Genomic DNA, 14,836 nt, shown 5'->3' with positions numbered 1-14,836 from the left:
ATATAACCCAAAATCACACCTCAATTCCTGCCTCCTACAGCAATGCCCTAACACTTCCTTTACCACTCAGCTAATCCCTATCAGAGGATTAACTCACTGATTAGGTTAAGACTCTCTTAACCCAATCATTTCTTCTCTGAGCCTTCTTGCATTGTTTTGTACATGAAGTTTTGGTGGACACCACTTCTAAACCATTTTCTTAGTAGCATGGTATATGGTGGAAAAAACCTATAGCATAAAACCCAGGATATAATAAATAGAAAAACTAATATATCAATTTGGCAGATGCTGCTATAGATTTCTACAGGTTTAAGAAAAAGGCATCTATGTGTTTTCTGTGTATCTGACTGTGACACCCAAGACTGAATGGGAGAATACAAAAGAAAAACATAGTAATACAAGGAAAAAATCATGGAAAGAAAATATTTGCAACTCAGATAAACTTGTACTGTTAACAATAATAATTTAAAATTTGAGTTTAAAAAATTAAGAGCTAAAAAAATACTATGAATTATTTACTCACAAATATGTAGGTAGTTTTGATATATTTTCATAGCAAATTAATGGAACTCATAAAGAATAATTTTCATGTTTTTAGCTTAATACGGTCATATTATAATAAACGAGAAAATCCATGAGTTTTGTAATACTTCTTCTCCCCACACAAAGTATTTAAATGAAGTTTCATCTTATGAGACATAAGCCTTATCTACACTCAATAAATAGAAGCTATATTAGGATTTTATAAAAATTATCTTATAAGTTATATTTCTCCTATCCTCCCTTATATTCCCAGCTCATACTCATGTTGCTTACTTTCAACCACATGGAAAACATGTTGGCTGAATTTCTGAAATAAAATAAAGAATCTACTGTATGAGTTTTGCTATTTTTGTGGTACTTTCATGTGTGGAGCAGAAGACTTTATCAATAATATATTATGATAAATTTTAACACACAATCTTTCACAAATCAGCAAGAATGGTTAACATTCTCTGATGAAATTTGGCCTTCCATAATGGCACACTATAGTAATTTTAGTATAGTTTTTCAACAAATTTTGATTCAATTCATTTTCTAAACAGGAGTACTAAGAACATCTGTTAAACTTCCAAACTTGGTATAGGCATTCATGAACGTAGTCTTTAGCATTAACCATATGCTTTCAAATGATCTACATGTTTGCCAATACCGAGGAAAATACCAAGTAGAATGTTTTACTTTTAAAATAAATCTACTATGTATCTTTGAAATGGTTGTATTTTGAGAAGACATTGGTTCTGCAACATCATTCCTTGAGAAAAACATTTAGCCTTAACTAAATTTTAATTACAAAGTAAGAAATATTAAGAGAAAGTTTTCAGAATCCTATAAATCTAATCAGTATTTGGATTTAATAAAGGATTCCAAAAAAGATTAAATATGATTTTAAAAGTTTTTTTCTATTAAGTTATAATGGCCAGTCCCAGTCCTATTTCTGAGATATACAGATTCAGAATTTCTGAAATATATAAATTCAAATTATATTATAAGAAATAAAATTTAATTTATTTGCACAAATTTCTTTCTTTTCCTGGGGAAAATTTATAATGTTTGAAAGGATCAATAATCTTTCCAATAATATGTGTTATATTATTGTATATTTATATATAGTATGTGTGCACACATGTGTGTGTATATACACACACACATATGTACACACAAACACACACAAAAGAGCAGGATCAATAACACAATCAATAAGAAGGGGCACTGTGAGGCTTAACCCCTCTCTGTTGGAGGAAACTATAGGCAGTGCTGGACTTCAGCAATATCAAATAGTAGCTGAATCTGCAGTGCCTCTGCCCCTTTAGTTGGGGCTACTAACCTCCTAACTTGCCTTCTTGGGTCTTTCTGGCTCTTATGCTGCCCCACACAGACCAATCTTGCAGCGGGGAGGCCCCCAGAAACACTTTGTTCTCCATGTTCTCTGATCTGAATGCTTCACAATTCCTCAACCATGTGACAATACTTTGGTAGTCCTCTTGTGAGTGCCTATTACTTCTCTGAGGGGGGCTTGCATTTGACAGACAAATCCTAAGGGTCTATAAAGCACTGAGAAATAAATATCAATTGATGATCCTGAAGGAGCTTAAAGAGGAAATATTCAGATAATTGCTATGAATCAGTTGGACCTCAATGTGAGCTCTCAGAGAGGTGAAGTAGAAGGACACTTCAAGCCTTCTTTGCAGGCAAATACACCTCCTTTCCCTTCTTTAGTCCTAGAGGATTCTTCTATTCAGTGATATTTCTGGTGACATCAGTACTTCTTTTTTTTTTTCTTGGTAATTTGATAGGTATGCAGACAGATTCTATAATCTTGTCCCTCATCAGTGCTCAAATAAATTTTGGAAACTAAATTAGATTAAATCAAGATGAACCACTTTGTTCACTGCAGGAATTTTCAGAGAATGCATAAGGGAAAAGTACTTTGCAAAGGAAATATATTAGGAAACAGTTTCCAAAACTTTGTCCACTAACTTCATGGCATTCCTCTGTGTGTGTGTGTGTGTGTGTGTGTGTGTGTGTTTGAACATATGGGGGAGTGTGTTTTTGTGTTTTAAATTACTACTCCCAATAAAATATTTATGTGTATGAAAAAAGGAAACAGTGGACCAAGATTCAGTTAGACAAAGATAGATTTTTAAAGATTCTTTTCCATCTTCATATATACTTTTTATACTCTGTGTTGTCTTCATATGTGCTAACTTACTGATGATAAAAGTGATAGAAAACATGTTGCTCTAAGCAAAGTCCTCCCTAGAAGTACCTCAAAAGGATACTAAACCAAATGATGATCTTCAAGTGAGGATTAGGTGGAATTTAGTAGCACTGAAAACCAATGACTTAAAACAGAATCACAATAAGCCCAAAAGACAAATATCCCTGCATCAGGAATGCCATTAATGTTTGTTGAAGTGCATCTGCTCTCTTTCTTGATAATGGTGACTCTAATTTAAAATATAACTTGTTAGGGTGATGGATTTGGAACTGGATGTGGAGAGTAAATTGGGTACAGAGTCGGATCCTGTTTGGGTTGGGTTTACAACCACAAAACTGACTACTAGTTTGCTAGCATAGGAGTGATAAATAGAAGAATTTCCTCAAATGGTATTCACAGACCAATTTCAGTATTGGTTTGTTACTTTGTACCCCTGGGAGGTCACACCTAGAAAGTCCCAAATTTCTCTTCTGAGAGAAGGTCAAAATTCAAAAAAATATAATACAGAAAGATGGTAGAATTCTGCATTTCTCAAATCACAGCATGTTAACATCATTAGTGTGACCCTGGAATTCTATTGTACCTTGACTAGTGTTGTGCCACATGATTAGTACACAATGTTAATGATAAGCATTACAATTAGTTGTTGGGAAGGCTTTCCATTGGAGTAGACCTTGAAATGTTATCTTGTTCATGACCTTGAAATGTTACAGATAAAGATACCTTAGAACTTCAAAAAAGTCAGCTAAGTTTGACTTCACTATATTTGGTTGCAGAGAGGAAAAACAGACAGAATGATCAAGGATGTGGAAAGCTGTCTTGGATTGCTTTCTGCCACTGTTACACAATACCTAAGATTGGGTGAATTATATAGAATTGAGATGGTTTTTGCTCAGTTTTGGAAGCTGGGAAGTTCATGAGCATTGATAAGAGCTAACAAAGACCCAGATGTAGCTCAAACCTTTTGATTTTGACACCTGCTAGACTTCAGATAAGGGACTTAAAAGAAAAAAAAACAAGTGGGTCATGTGGAAGAGAGAACATGAGGGGCAGATTTGCTTTATAAGAACTCACTCTGCTGCAAACTCATTTCTGTGTGAAAGGCATTAATATCTCTTAATCATTAACCTTTAATCACTTTTTCCGGGGCCCACCTTCCAACATCACCACAAGGGCAATCAAATATCAACATCAGTTTCAGAGGACAAACCATGTTCAAATCATAGCACACACTCTGTGGCAAAAAAGAAAATAGACCCTACCATCGTTGGTTGGAGAGCCTTTCTGATGATTTCCTCTTTCAATAGCAAGGATAATAGGAACAGTATATTTGGTTAAGGTAATTGTAATGACAGAAAAACACGTGTTCATGCACACATGTATACCAAAGTGTAGATAATATAAAAGCAACTTTAAATATCAATTGCCACTATTTTAACCCAAAGAAATGTTGATATATAAAATTCTTTGGAGGTACCATCAACAAAAATTCTTACTTAGTATAAAAGACTCAGGAGAGCTAATGGAAAGAAAATTCCTTAGAGCAAAGATGCTGATTGAAACTAAGGCTAAAAGAATAATAACAGAAGGAGTTTGCCAGGTTGATAAGGCATATTAAGCAAGTAGAAACATGTACACAAAACATGAATCAAGATTTCCCAGTATTTTCCTATTTTGTTAATTCAAATAGGGAGAAGAAAGCACAGAAAAAGTGTTGCTGGAGTAATCAGAACCTTCATACTAAGTATATCATCATCCTAGTTCCAAATTCCACTTGCCTTTGAAATATAAAATGATATGAGTGATTCTTTTCCCAAGTGGGCTTATGTATTGCTTTGAAAGAACAAATCATGTTAAAAAATCATGTGACATGCTCTACTTGAATTTCTCCCCATGCAAGAGCTGCTCCTGTTAGAAGAGATCAGGAGAACCATCTAGATACCACAAACACATTTGTGAATTAATTTTCTTTTCATTCAATTTCTTGAAGCTGTTTACTACTTGTTATTCAGCAAGTAAGAATCAGGTCAAGTGTACACTTTCTGCTGAAATGTTCCATATGTGAGTCATTAGAATTTTTAAAGAATAATTTTCAACAAAAGGAAGCATCATTCAACAGCAATTTCAATTTACATAGAAATTCCTTGTGTAGCATTTTCTAATCAAGTTGTTTAAGACAGAGTCAGAGATTTTATATTGGTAAATTTCATATAACTAGTTGTTCAAATTTTTCAGAGATTCATTTTAGCCTCTGCCCACAATCAGGCTCCAAAGACAATACCACAGTATTAAAATATTTTTATGGCATGATTCCATTTCTAGGGTAAGATTTTTGATTTAGATATCCGTTGTGTAAAAAAAAATCTCAAAACTTATTGGTGGAGCCATACATGGTGGCATCTGTAATCCTAGCAACTTGAGAGGCTTAGGCAGGACAATCACAAGTTCAAAGTCAGCATCAGCAACTTAGCAAGGCCCTAAGCAACTTAGCAAGACCCTGTCTCAAAATAAAATATAAGAAAGGTTGGGGATGTGGCTCAGTGGTTAAGCACCCATGGGTTCAATCCCTGGTACTACAAAAACAAAACAAAATAAAACAAAAAACCTTAGAGGTGTAAAGAAATCAGGCAAGAGAAGAAAATTTAAAGGATACAAATAGGAAAAGAAGAAATCAAATTATCCCTGTTTGCTGATGACATGGCATTATATCTAGGAAACCCAAATAATTGCATCAAAAGACATCTAGAGCATCTACTTTAAATTCAGCAAAGTAGCAGGATTCGAGATCAACATTCATAAATCAGTAGCTTTTCTAACTCTAATGGAGAGTCTGATGAGAAGGAAAACTACTATTCCACTCACAGTAACCTTGAAAAAATAAAATATGTGGGAATTAATCCAACCAAGGAAATAAAAGATTTCTGCAATAAAACATTATAGAACACACACACACACACAAAGAAATCAAAGACCATTGAGCACTAATTTGTAGGGTATATAAAGAACTCAAAAAACTAAACACACACACACACACACAAAAAAAAAAAGAACAAATAACCCAATCAATAAATGGGCCAAGGACCTGAAGAGACACTTCTCAGAAGATGATGAACAATCAGTCAACAAATACATGAAAAAATGTTCATCATCACTAGCAATTAGAGAAATGCAAATCAAAACTAATCTAAGATTTCATCTCACTTCAGTCAGAATGGCAGCTATTATGCATACAAACAACAATAAGTATTGGTGAGGATGTAGGGGAAAAGGTACACTCATACACTGCTGGTGGGACTGCAAATTGGTGCAGCCAATATGGAAAGCAGTATGAAGATTTCTTGGAAAATTGGGAATGGAACCACTATTTGACCCAGCTATCCCTCTCCTTGGTCTATACCCAAAGGATTTAAAAACAGCATACTACAGGGACACAGCCACATCAATGTTTATAGCAGCACAATTCACAATAGCTAAACTGTGGAACCAACCTAGATGCCCTTTAATAGATAAATGAATAAAAAAATGTGGCATATATACATAATGGAATATTACTTAGCAATAGAAGAGAATAAAATCATGGCATTTGCAGGTAAATGAATGGAATTATAGAAGATAACACTAAGTGAAATTAGCTAATCCCCAAAAAAACAAATGCTGAATGTTTTCTTTAATATAAGGAGGCTGATTCATAGTAAAATAGGAAGAGGGAGCATGGGAGGAATAGACGAACTCTAGATAGGGAAGAGGGGTTGGAAGGGAAGGGAGAGGGCATGGGGTTATTAATGATGGTGGAATGTGATGATCATTATTATCCAAAGTGCAGGTATGAAGACACAAATTGGTGTGAATATACTGTGTATACAACCAGAGATATGAAAATTTGTGCTCTTTATGTTTAATAAGAATTGTAATGCATTCTGCTGTCATATATAAATAAAAAAAGAAAGAAAATGCAATGACCTCCCATGTTGGGCAGAGCTAATATTGTTAAAATGGGTATTTTACCTGAGCACTGGATAGATTCAATGAAATCCTTGTTAAAATACAAATGACTCATTTTATGGAATTGGGGAAAAAAAGCTGTCCTTAAATATCTACTTAGAAGAATAGGAGATCCAGAATAGACAAAGCCATCCTGAGCAAGAAAAGTAAAGAAGGAGGCATCACAATACCTGATCTCAAATTATACTACAAACCTATATTAAAAAAAAACCAGCATGGTATTGGCATCAAAGTAGACATAAGGACTAATGGAATAGAATAAAAGAACCCACATACTGACAGTCATCTGATGCTTGACAAAGGTGCTAAAAATACATGTTGGAAAAAAGAATAGAAAACTAGATATTTGTATGTAGAAGAATGAAATGTAATTCCTCTCTCCCACTCTGCACAAAAGTCAAAGTTGATCAAAGACTTGGGAAACTTTGCAACTGCTAAAAGAAAACATAGGGACAATATTCCATCACATTGGTGCAGGCACCAACTTCTTTAACAAGACCTCTAAAGCTCAGTAAATAAAACCAAGAATTAATAATGGGGATGGGCATCAAATTTAAAGACTTCTGCAGAGCAAAGGAGACAATTAAAAGCCTGAAGAGAGAGCTTACAGAATAGAAGAAAATCTGCCCGCCACTCCTCGGATAAAGGATAAATATCAAGAATATATGAAGAACTCAAAAATCTTCACACACACACACACACACACACACACACACACACACACCAAATAACCCAATTTATAAATGGAAAAAGAATGAAACAGATATTTCTCAAGAGAAGAAGCACAAACTTATGAAAAAATGTTCAGCATCTCTAGCAATCATAGAAACACAAATCAAAACTAAATATTTCATCTCACTTCAGTCATAAAGGCAATTATCAAAATAAACATAATGAGTACTGATGAGTATGTGGAGAAAAAGTTACACTCACACATTGTTGGTGGAATTGAAAATTAGTACAAGAACTCTGAAAAGCTATAAGGAAATTTCTCAAAAAGTAGGAATGGAGCCATCATATAATCCAGCTATCCCACTTCTTTATTTATCCAAAAGTACTAAAATCAGCATATTCTAAGGATGCAACCACAAAGCACAATTCACAATAGCAAAATTGGAATCAGCCCAGATGTTTATCAATAGATGAATGGATTAATAAAATATGGTGTTTATATATACACAGTGGAATTTACTCATAAAGAATGAAACCATGGTATTTGCTGATAAATGACTTACTGGAGAACATCATGTTAAGTGACATAAGCCAAACCTAGAAAGTCAAGGGTCAAATATTTTCTCTCATATGCAAAAGCTAGAGCAAAATGAAGGGAAAAGAAGGTGGAGGTAGGGTCCTATGAAAATTGAAGGGAGATCAGTGGAGTGGAAGAAGGAGATTGAGAAGAAGAGAGGAAGGAAGAGAAATGGAATGGGTTTGATAAAATTATGCTATGTGCATATTTGAATATTCCACAATAAATTTTACCCTTATGTATATGAATGAAGCATCCATCAAAAATAAATAAATAAATGAGTGAAAGGAAGATTAATAGAGGAAGGAAAACAGTAGAAAAAAGTGGAGGGAAAGGAGTCGACGTCAGGGACTGAAATGTAGTAAATAAAAATATCATATGTGTATTATTTTGTCAACTATTTTCTGTAGCTATAATGCTCTTATACAACAAAATAACAACAACAAAAAAAAAACAACAACAAATTACTGGTGTAAAACAAGAGTAGTTTCCTATTTCTTCAAATTTGTTATGTTGGTAGATAATACCTCATTGATCTCAAATGGGCTCCACATCCAGGTACAGCATCAACTAGGCTTGAAAACCCAAGATGACATTGCTGACTCAGTGAACCTACAAAAGACCTGAATCCCAGAAGACAAGGCTCTTCCTTTATAGGACTGGCCCAGGAAGTGAGAACATTAGAGATGTTGCAAGGCATCGGATAAGTACTGAATTTTGTCCACTCCAGATTTTTATATTGCAGTCCTAAACCTAACCCCTAATGTAACATTATTTGGAAATAGGGCCTTTAAACAGACAATTAAGCTTAAATGAAGTTAAAAGCAGAGACCCAAGTCCACTAGGATGGGATAGCAGAGGTGTCTCAGAGAAGAGGACACCCAAGGAGCAGGCAAGCAACAAGCTGCAAGATTGAGCTTCAAGAAAAATCAACTGCCGACACCTTGACCTGGACTTCTACTCTGGAACTTTGAGAACTAATTGGCTAGGCTGCCCAGTTCTTGGTACTTTGTTCTTGCAGTACTAGCCCTAATAGGTGAACAAAGCACCTTTTAGCTCAGATTCAGAAGACATTTCTGTCACATTCTTTTGGGGAAAATAAATCACAAGCTGCCCCCATTTCAACAGGGGGAATATTAACCTCACCTGTTGATATTAGGAGTTGCAAGGTAAGGTTGCAGAGAAACATGGGGAAATTGTCACATACATCTTTTGAAACAAGGTACCACTGAGATTTTGGTAATTTTAGGGCTTCTGCTGAACTTCCTAACTCTACCCTCAACCTAACATTTCCTTTTCCCTTGAGTGAGAAGTCTAAAGAGGCTGCAGATGTTTCCAAGGCCAGAGAGATATTGCTATGCCCTCCCTTCTTCCCATTTCTCTGGCATCGTTTTCTGTTATGCTACAATTGCCCACTGCCCTAGCCACACTGTCTTCCTGTGTTGAAACCTGCCAGCTGTGTTTTCTCCTGTGAAGGAATGTGATTTTTTACCTCCTCCTGCATCTCTGCCCTTCTGCTGGCTTCATGATTTGCCCTCTCACTGCTTTCCTGTCCAGATGCCCTCTACCCATTGTACCTTCACCCCACACTAGTGACAACTATATGGTACTGTCGTATGAATGTGCTCATGTATTACTCTTCTTTATAATATATGTTAATCTTTGCAATATCATATGCTTTATTTATTTTTACAAAGTTATTCCCCAGGCTACCCACTTCAGAATATCAACTTTATAAAACCAGATATTTTTATCTGGTATATTTGCTGCCAAATCACCAGCACTCCTATAATGATATAGCATAAAATAGGTATCAAATAAATATCCTGAAAGATTGGGTTAAAGGAATAATACCTTTAAAAAACGCAGCCAATTGGAAAAAAGAAAATTAGGGATGAATCTAACCATGGAGGTGAAAGCCCTCATCAACAAAAATCATACAACATTAAAGAAAGAAATTGAAGAAGACAGTAGAAGATGGGAATGCCTCCTCTGGTCATGGATAGGAAAAATAAATGTTGGTAAAATTGCTGCATTACAAAAAGTGATCTATGGATTCGATGAAATCCCTATCAAAGGACCAATGACATTATTTACAGAATTAAAAACAACAAAAACAGTCTTAAAATTCTTATGGAAGAAAAAAGGTCCAGAGTAGTCAAAGCAATTCTAAGTCAAAAAAAAAAAAAAAAAGTGGCACAAATTACGGAACCAGCGTATGTTTCTATCAATGGATGAATGTGGCATGTATACACGGTAGGACTTTATTCAACCTTAAAGAAAGATGGAATTATATGGTTTATAGGAAAATAGATGGAATTTGAGAGTATATGTTAAGCAAAATAAGCCCAATGCAGAAAGTCCAGGGTCATGCATTTTATCTCATATGTGGAACCAAAAAAAAAAAAAAAAAGAAGAAAAGAAAAAATGAGGTGGGAGGTGCGGGTAAATATCTCATGAAAGTAGAAGAGAAATGAGTAGAGAAGTGGTAGAGGTAGAGAGGGTATGGGGGAGCAGGCACTGGAGAGTGAAACTGACCTAATCATATTGTTCTATTTTGTTCATGTTGAATTGAATATATCACAATGAATCCCACTACCATGTATAATGATAATGCACCAATGAAAGTAAAGTATATCTCATCAAGTCAGAAACAAGAATCACAAAACAGCTATACATAACTTGCAGTTTTATATATGAGATTAGTAGAATTTCCTGCAGAAAGAGTTTAAAAGTAGGAATCTCAATCTCAATGCACTGAAATATGCTTAGAAGTGAGACATTTTGACTACATTCATGTTTTTAAGCACTCATATTTTATGACTTACCCATGAGTACTTTAGAAGGCTAAGAATTAAGTGGAACCCAAACCAACTTTTATTATCATTTTTTTTACTGTAGTAAAATATACATCACAAAATTTACCACTTTAACACTTTGAAATATATAATTCTCTGATATTAAACATACTCGCAATATAGTACATCATAAGCATCATTTATTTCTATAATTTTTCACCTTCCCTAACAGAAACTCTATACTTATGAAAAAATAAGTACTGATTATACCTTCCCTCTAGCCACCAGTAACTTCCATTCTGCTTTCTCTCTCAGTGAATTTCATTACTCTAGAAACCTCATATACATAGAATCATACAATATTTTTTATGACTAGGTTATTCAGTTGGTAAGTATTCTCAAGGTTCATCAACACTATAATTGTATCAGAAATACATTTTTTTAAATTATAATTTTTTAATTGTATGTATATGGCAGATATTATTTATCCATGAAGCTACTCTTCCACAATTGTTTTCTTTCTCCTTTTAGATTATTGTCAACAATGCTGCTATGACTACTGCTTTACTAACTCAGGGTGTAGACCCAGAAGTGGGATTGCTGTAGTATATGACAGCTCTCTGTTTAAATTCTTGAGGAATAACCAGGCTTTTTTCTACAGTGGTTGTACCAGTTTACTTTCCAAACATACCCAACAATACTTGTTTCCTCCCTTCCTTCCTTCATTTCTTCATTCCCTTTTTTTCTTTCTATTTTTGACAATAACTACCCTAATAAGCTTGCACAGTTAAACTGCAAGTAAGGTTCTAATTATGGGTCCAAAGCACTGACTGCACTGGGGAATGGAAAAGATGGGAAGATGTGGTGAGGGGAACCACAATGACAGGTCACAATGAAAAGTCTGTACATGTTTTTAGAATGCTGTTACGAGTTATTTCACTCACAGCCTATACAATTACAAAATTGATGCACCCTAATTAAAGCAAGGTCAAGTACCTAGAAGAACATAATACACCAAGTAGAGAATGAGGAAAATAAAATGTAACCTTTTTACCAATTTTTATCTCTACATACCAGCGAGGCAACATCTATACTCATTGGAAAGCTGAAAAAGCACCACAACCACGTTGTCCAATGTTACTTGACCAATTTATTCTCTCTACTAGAGTCATCTATTTTTCCATTTATTCAAAGACCAAGTGTCACTACGTTGCAACTATGGGGACAGGGAATGTAACTTGTATGGGAAGGTGAATGTGACATTAAAAGTGGCTGAAATCACAATATATTGGTACTAGCAGACTTTCACATTTATAGGTTTACAGTCCTTCTTTCAAGATTAAATAAAAGAATATTATAAAGTAATGCCAATTGTCTGAAGTGTTCATTGCTTTGTTTTGTCTATTTTTGATTCACCAGCAGTGTCTTGTCCTAGGATCTTTGTAAGAAGACGCATTTCCCTGTCCCTGCATTTTTTCCCAACCTGATAATAGAGTCCTACTTTCTTATCCTTTCATTTGGTGTAATATTTTCATGTATAGAAATTTTCATTTATAACTAATGAAATTGCTAGATACATTTACTTTCTCTTTGCCCATCAGCTTAAGAAAGATTGTTTTCCTTTTTATCCAAACTACATTATGAAGACATGAATTGGTGTCAACATACTTTATATACAGAGATATGAAAAATTGTGCTGTACATGTAGTAAGAATTGTAATGCATTCCTCTGCCATTAATTTTTTTAAAAAAATCAATAAAAAGTATAAATAAATTATTAATTAAAAAAAATTTAAAAATAAGGTAATTCCAGTGAAATCTTGCCAAAAGTAAGCCATTGAAAAAGATCACAATCTTGTGTGTTTTTATCATGGAAAAAAATAATAAATGAAGTAAATTTTCAAAGAAAGAAGCCATTGAAATAAAATACTAAAGACAAGTAGGAGAAATACGGGGGGGGGAGAAAAATTTGTTTTACAAAATAATTTGAAATTTAAAATTAAAATCAGATGCTAATCTTTAAAAATAACAAAGGGGATAAATGTCAAATAAATTTAATCAGAAATATGAACAAAACACTGAATGAGAAAAAGAATATAACCAAATATGAGGAAGGAATTAATAGTTTAGATTGGCACACAGAACTATTTTCCAACAAGTTTTAAAACCATTTTTCTAGGCAATGCATTTATTAAAATTAGCAGCAAAATTAGATTAGACAATTAAACAGGGAAGTAGACTATAAATGTTTATAAACAGTTCAACTCTTAAAGACACTGAAACCAGAGTGTTACAGGTCATCTCTATCAAGCAGAGATACAAGGAATAGAAGTGCTGACCCTAAGTACTAAATGCAATCCTGGCATGAAACTCCCAGAGAACATTAATGATTCATACAGCAAACCTGGCCACTGGTCTGAATAGCTCCAGGTTGGACTGTACATGACTCTGGGAAGTCAGCGTAGAATCAGGTATTTGGCACTTCATTCTCTCCTGTGAGCTGTCTGATGAGGCAGAGGTCTTGTCTCTTTCACTGCTGGAAAATGGATGCAGAATTAGGGAGTCAGTTTTCCATTTTGATATCCAGGAGAACAAGGTAGACTCGGTAACTCTCAGCCATGACCAAAGAATTTTTTTTAAAGCTTCCAGCAATCTCTCCTCTGTTCTGATTGGCCAGATTTGGATGCACTGTCTATGTCCAAACTAACATTTATTGAATTGATTGAAAAATCTTTAGCCCTAATCACACCTAGATAAGATATCATGCTTGGGGAGTGAATTAAAAAACAAAGTGGGGTCCGTTCAGCCAAAGGGGCGGGGGAACAAGCTTTTTGCTCAGTGGGCAAGTTTTGTCTTGTTTTGCTGTGTTTTGTTTACTATTGTCTGAATCCTGGAACAAACATCTCTCTCTCTCTCTCTGACCTTTAATGGACCATGACCTGGAAAAAAAACTCCAAAAATACAATGTAAGTTACCACACAAAAAGGAAATTTGTAGATGATTTTCTGAGGCTTGGAGGAGTTTCAGTGACAAAACATGCAAACCCAGTTACAATTGTGCATGAAATAAGAACTTCCCAAAATTTTCTTGAAAATTCCCAGAAAATGAACATTTCTCATTCCTGTTAAGGTCCTTATTGGAACAATATTTTACTGTGATTTCAAGATTCTTCCCATTCACCCTTGAATCTGCAGTAGAAAATTCAACTAACTCAACTCTTCTTATTCTTCTCTCTTTTAAGAACACACACTTTAGGTGTGTAAAAGTGTGTTGCTAAACATCCATACCTGCAGGCACATATTGCTACATCCCTTAGAGGCTTACTGGAGATGACGAGGAATCTGAACTGCCATTTTTATTATTAACATATAAATTATGTGCTTTAGGAAAGAGAATTAGAAAAGATATTGACATGTCAACAGTAGTTAGTTAATTCAGGGTGGTGAAATTAACAGTCGTATACATGTTTTTCTTCGAGTCCTTTTTGCACATAGTAGGTTTGAAGTCTCTTGAGAGATTGGATGTGAAAAATACAATTTTATTTTTCTAAGACTGAACTTCACTTATATTTTGAATTTTCATTTCTCCAGAGTGGTTAGAAACATATTCTTAGAGAAAGAGAAGAACCCCTCCAGACCTTTCCTTGGCATAGAATTTTGTCTAATTTTTAGAATACTAAGGATGGAGGTCAAACTTCTCGCTCAAACACAAGCACCTAAAAATGCTTAGTCATGTGCCACAAAAGTCTTATATTATCATTGACTGCTCATTCTGGGCTGCCTGATCCTTTCAGATGTACCTCATTCCCACCTACTCCTGTGCTCACCTGAAAGCTAGAATGGAAATTAAACTGAGAGGTGTGTGAAATCTCTGCAAAGACACATCAAGCAGCAATTCATTTTGAAGCCAGGTCTCAATCATTCCATGAAACTTTCCGTGGAAATGAAGCATACACTCTTCAGTTGTGACATTGGTAGACCTGTTCCAATTTCTTTCTTATTTTTCCTCTTCCCCTTCTTGACCTGA

The sequence above is a fragment of the Callospermophilus lateralis genome, chromosome 1 (assembly GCF_048772815.1).
Source record: "Callospermophilus lateralis isolate mCalLat2 chromosome 1, mCalLat2.hap1, whole genome shotgun sequence".
In the NCBI taxonomy this organism is placed as follows: Eukaryota; Metazoa; Chordata; class Mammalia; order Rodentia; family Sciuridae; genus Callospermophilus; species Callospermophilus lateralis.
The sequence above is the reverse complement of the archived record's forward strand: the minus strand, read 5'-3'. Positions refer to the sequence as shown.